The following is a 6,000-nucleotide window of genomic DNA, read 5'->3' as shown; positions in this document are numbered from 1 at the left end:
TTGGAGTCGACTCGCGCGATCAGGAGTCGGCTCGCCTGTTGCAGGAGTCGGCTCGTGTTTTACCGGAGACGACTCGGCCACTGTTCCAAATTTGAATTAAAGTGCATGCCTCGACTGGGAGTCGACTCGTCTTAACCTGGAGTCGACTCGCCAACTTCTGGAGCTGACTTGGCAATTTTGGAGTCGGCTCATCCACTGAAGTCCGTGGATCCAATTTTGAATTTGATCCACTCGAGTCGACTCGACTGTCCTGGGAGTCGACTCGAATCTCAGAGCCCGAACTCCCGATCCTCTGTCTTTTGGCTCGTCCAGTCTTTGAGTCGACTCGAACTTCCTCGGAGTCGACTCGGCTCTCAGTTTCTGAAAGTTGGTCTTCTCCCTTTTGACGTGAAGCTATCGTGGAGTCGACTCGAGCTGTCTGGGAGTCGACTCGAATCTCAGAGGCAGTAACTTGATCTTCTGTCTGTTGATGGTCGCGCAGTCTCGGAGTCGACTCATGCAATGCGGGAGTCGACTCGAATCTCAGAGTCCCAAAAATGCTCTCTGACTTTTTCCTTGTGTTCCGCTGAGAGTCGACTCTTGCTTTCTTTGGAGTCGACCTACCAACCATCGGAGTCGACTCGCGTTCCACTGGAGTCGACTCGAATCTCAGACCCGAAAACTGCTCTCTGACATTTTTGCCTGTGACTCCTAGGAGTCGACTCATACTTCTCCGGAGTCGACTCATACTTCTCCGGAGTCGACTCGAATTCCACTGGAGTCGACTCGAATTCCACTGGAGTCGACTCGAAGACTGTTCTTTTGAATTTTTCTTTTGATTTTACTCCTCCAATTTGAATCCTTTGAACTTTAAGCTTGGGCCAATAAATTGTAGCTTTCTTCCAACTTGAGAGCTTTGGAGGCCTTCTTGTGTTCTTCCAACTTGCTATGTTCCTTGCAAAATAAATATCTTTCTCCTTGCAACATAAACATTAGTATCTATACTTCAAGGTTTTGTGATCATCAAAATCAATCTATGAATCAATCTTTGGGACATCAGTATGTAAGTAACTTATCTTAATTTTGTTGTGAATTATGTATAATCTTATCATGGATCATGTGAGTATCATGTTTGTTAAGATTTTTAAAATGTTATTCATGTGTATACTTCATGTAGGGGTATATTATGAAAAGTAAGCAAACTGTCTTGATCTTATAATTCATAGATCATGTATGTGAGTAGCCTGCTTTAGTTTTATAGTTTATGGTTATGCATACATCAAGTTTATAAAGATTTTAAAGTATTGTGCATGCAAGTTGATATTGTAATTGTGGTATAAGTATAAGATTATGATGAGGAATTGCATCTAGCTATGTGTACTACTTGTAAGAGGCACTTATGGGCTCTTGATTCTACGGGTTGAATGTAACTGAGCTCGCCCCGCCAGTGGCCGTACAATAACCGAGCTCGCCCCGCCAGTGGCCGATAATGACTTCACCGTAGCATCAGAGAGTGTACTGCTCGCAAGAAGTACTATGTATGGACTTTTAGATGCTACGGGCTGAATGCAATTGAGCTCGCCCCGCTAGTAGCCGATAATGACTTCGCTGTAGCATCAGAGAGGGTAAATTACAGCATGCTGGTATACGGTTTTAAGTTACATTTTCATGAAAATACTGGTTGATATAAAATATCAATTTACTGACTCGATATGAATATTTTATCATAAATTGTTAAGTAATGTGCATATCAGCTTCTCAAACTCTATTTAAACATGTTTAGCATTATAGTTAATCCGATAAAATTATGCAGGATTACTTACTGAGCCATGTAGCTCATACCATTTTACTTATATTTTTTTTCAAATCACCGCCAGTGTTAGTAGTCAGAGATATTTTTCTTTTGTATCAGGGCTTCTTTCTTTTTGGGGTAAAACAAATATACTTTTGTGTACATAAATTATATAGAAGCTCTGTAATTTTGTACCAACCAGCAAGTTATACTGAAAATGCTTTAATATATGAAAGTTTAACTGGTTTGACTACCTGTTACCCATGTACGAGGCTTCGTGCTATTGTGGACTGTAGTCGGCAATAGCACAGCCGTGTCACGGATCCGGGTTCGGGGCCTGACAGATCTATTAGTCTTTTGTTTCTATATAGCTTCCATTTGGAGAGCTCTCCTAATTCAACACGAAGCAGAAGAGAGAGTAGATTTTCTCTCACGGATTTTTTATATGGACCACTACACCGACCTCTCTTTAAGCCTTCCTTCTACATGCTCCAAAAAGATCATTTGATTTGTTGTGGACCAATCTAGCTACTTTGGGTTGGTGTGGACAAGCTCCGAGAGCAAGATTCACCACCTTAAGGACTCAATACCAAAACTCTAAAATGCCATAACTTCTAATCTAGAAAAAATTTGGCGAGATAAAATTGATATAAAAGTTAAGATCTAATTTCAGCTCAAATTTGAATATTTTAAAATTATTTTTATTATGTTTGTAATTTGTATTCTTTTTAAATTAGGTGAAGAATCCAATTCGATTTGGATTGTCTTTATTAGCATAAAAATGGGGAAGTTTTGATCCTCTTCCGACTAGAAGATGAATTTGACTCAAATAAAGAGAGGGAATCTCTATAGGACGGTATGAAAGACGAATCTGAATGAAATAAAGAGAGTGGACCTCTAAAAATGATGAAGAACTTGAAACTTCTCTTTTAGCTAGAAGAAGAATCCAAACTCAAATAATAAGAACTTGCTCGTATAAATAGAAGATATTTGCCATTTTTTAAAGAAGGAGAATAAAGAAAGTGAAAAAAAGGATCATACATTATACTTTCCATCCACTGGAACCTCAATAGAGGAAGTGAACCAAAGACCATAAACTCTATTTATATATATATAGGGGATTGATAACCTACTCTCAGTTATGGAGTAGGTTATCAATCCCATATATATATATATACATCGAGGAGAGAGAGAGAGAGTATTAATTGGGGGGTTGAGACGATGAGTTAATGTGGGATTGTAAAAACACACAAAATCTCCTTAAGAGCTATAAAAAATAAGGATATTTTTTGTCCAATAAAAAATGGGTAGATTGATAACCTACCATAATAGAGAGTAGGTTATCAATCCCCTACATATATATATATATATATATATATATATATATATATATATATATGACAATTGGTGGATCATGAAAAATTAATAAAAGCAAAGATTGGAAGGCTCTATTTTCTAAAATTCTTTTTATTCATTATTAGATATTCAAGTTGAGTGGGTTGAAGAAAATTTTTCACTTCCTAATCAAATCAAATTGGTTTTAGAACCTAAGATCCTTTCTTTGTGGAGCTCTAGTGCATGCTCCAAATTTACAAGCAATACAAGCACATAGGAGAAAATCTTTTGGTGCTTGAAGTATATTAAAAGATCAAGGAGTGGATAGCTGCTTCTTCCATCTCAGTAGATGAAAATATGAAGAGAAATCTTTTGCAACTAGAGGAAAAGATTGTCCATCTCATGGAGCTTATATCTGAACCGATGCCTTCGACCACAATAGCTACAACTTATATCATAAACTTGTCTCCAATGTCTAAGTATAACAAGTAGTTTGTTCTATTGACATTGAAAGAGGTGGATACTTCACAATAGAGGATGAATTCAAACCAAAAAAAATTGAGAGGCTTAGTTGCTAGAGGGGAAAAGAGTTTCTCCTACTCTACTTCAAATTTAGCGAGAGCTAAATTCCCCACATAAGGGGAGACCTAATCCAGGAAAATTATCTAACTTATCATGGAACAATTTGGCTACTTTAGGCTAGTTGGACAGGCTTCAGAGACAAGATTTACCACATGGACTCATTAAGAAATAAATTTTTTGAAAGTCATAACTTTTGATCCAAGAAGAATTTAGAGATGCAATTGAAGCCGAACTTGATGTAGAAATTAAGATTTAGTTTCAATCCAAATGTGAGTTTTTAAAATATTTTTACAATTTATATCTTCTTTTAATTAGGTGTGGAATCCAATCCAATTTGGGCTTGACTTCATTAGCATAAAAATAGGAAAGTTTTTGTCCTCTTTTGCTCGAAGAGAAATACAACTTAAATAAAGAGAGTGAACCTTTACAGAATAGTAGAGAACTTGCAATTTTCTTACTTTTAGTTATAAAAGAATTCAGCTCAAATAAGGAGGATCTTGCAATTATAAATAGATGACAGAAGCCATGGTTTTAGAGAAGGAGAATAGAGAAAGTGAAAGCAAGAATTACAAACTCTATTTTTCATCTGCTAAAGTTGTAATAGAGAGAATAAAAGTAAAGAGCATAAACTCTACTTTTTATCCTTGATATGTACCATAATTTATGAAATATTAAAATAATGAAAGAAAAGGGCTTAGAGTTTTGATTTTTAAAATTATTATTATGTTTTTATTTAATTTAAATTGAGCAGGTTGAAAGAAATTATTTATTCTCCTCGATCCGATCATATTTGGAAAGGGCATTAGGGTAGAATCCTCTCACAAAAATCGATGAATGTCATGACTGTGTTAAAGAACTTTGTTTTGCTTTACTCTTCGTGCCATATCATCATCAACAAATCACTACAGTCCTACTCCCTCTTGAACCGTTTAATCCCACCACTGCTAAGTTGAATTCTGGTTGCAAGGTTTACCACCCATAGTCTTTGTTTTCTTCATTCTCTAGTGAGGCAGGGGGAGTTTCTCTCTTCCCTTCCCTTATTAAAAACAAAAAAAAAGGAAAGAAAAGAAAAACATTCATGACAAATAAGCTCAAACAGAATTTTATCGACCAACCTAGCTTTGCCCACAGCTTAGTGAAACATATCTACTAATATTTGTCCAGCAAAAAAATAGTTCTAGAAAACTTAACACCCAATTCTGTTTTGCCACTTGCTGTTAGATCCTTACACAATCAGCCATTATATGTTCAGTCCACACCAGGCATCTAGATATATTTTTTCAAGTAGTTAGTTTCTATTTGTATATACAAAATTAATTATCTTTTATCGGTAGGATGGGATAGATGGTGATACACCTTTAGGCCAGCTATAGCTCACCAAAAGGACTAGCGAATCAAAACATACTATAGCCCTAACACGTAGCGGATCAGAAGCGGTAACTGGACGAGCCCAACACCATACTTTTGAGCTTACCTATCGAAAGCTCTCCATAGTTGGCCGCATTCTTATTGGGAGATCCAGTGTTCATCGCGATGCCACCAATGTGACAAATAGGATGTCATTCATGTGCGAAGCATTCACGCCCAATATCCAGAGCGTATTCAAACCAGTCACTTCATGTCGACCCACGTTCCCACATCCTCTGATGGCAAGTAAACTCTTCTGTCCAACAAACATAAAAGAGGAGAGGTAAGCAAGAGAGAACACTCTATCTAACATCTTGAGAGACTACCTCCTTCTGTTCCCCAAGAACTACACTGACTTAGGCATCAGAGGTTCCCTGTCGGATACATTCCGGCCAGAGGGATTTCTCATTCTGTTCTGTTCTAGGTTGGGGCACTGCTCTCCGACGAGGATCTCAGCTGCGACGATCTAGTGCCGCTCGTCTTATCCCATCCCTACCAAAGCAGCCGACCACCGAGCTCTCTAGCATCATCATAATTATCGCCGCAGTATCTGGGACCAATCAGTTTTTAGTGGCAACATATGACATTGAAATCAAGATTGGGAAAAGAATTTCCCATTCAAGGAATCTATATGGAATAACAATCAATTTGTGGGGTGAAGGTATCAATTTTCCCATAATTCTTCTAGATGTCGACTGGGCTTTAGATAGTCCTCCTTAAAAATATATGTACTACACTTAGGATGCATTTGATTCATGATTAGAATCGGAAATATTGAAATAAGAATCGGAATGGCTAGTGATGCATTTGGTTCGTGATTGGAATTGAAAGCCTATCTGGTTGCCAAGAGATATCTTCAACATTATGGTATTGACTATGACGAGACGTTTTCTCCTGTGGCAATG

Source organism: Phoenix dactylifera, chromosome 1, assembly GCF_009389715.1.
Source record: "Phoenix dactylifera cultivar Barhee BC4 chromosome 1, palm_55x_up_171113_PBpolish2nd_filt_p, whole genome shotgun sequence".
In the NCBI taxonomy this organism is placed as follows: domain Eukaryota; kingdom Viridiplantae; phylum Streptophyta; class Magnoliopsida; order Arecales; family Arecaceae; genus Phoenix; species Phoenix dactylifera.
This window is presented reverse-complemented; position numbering follows the sequence as displayed.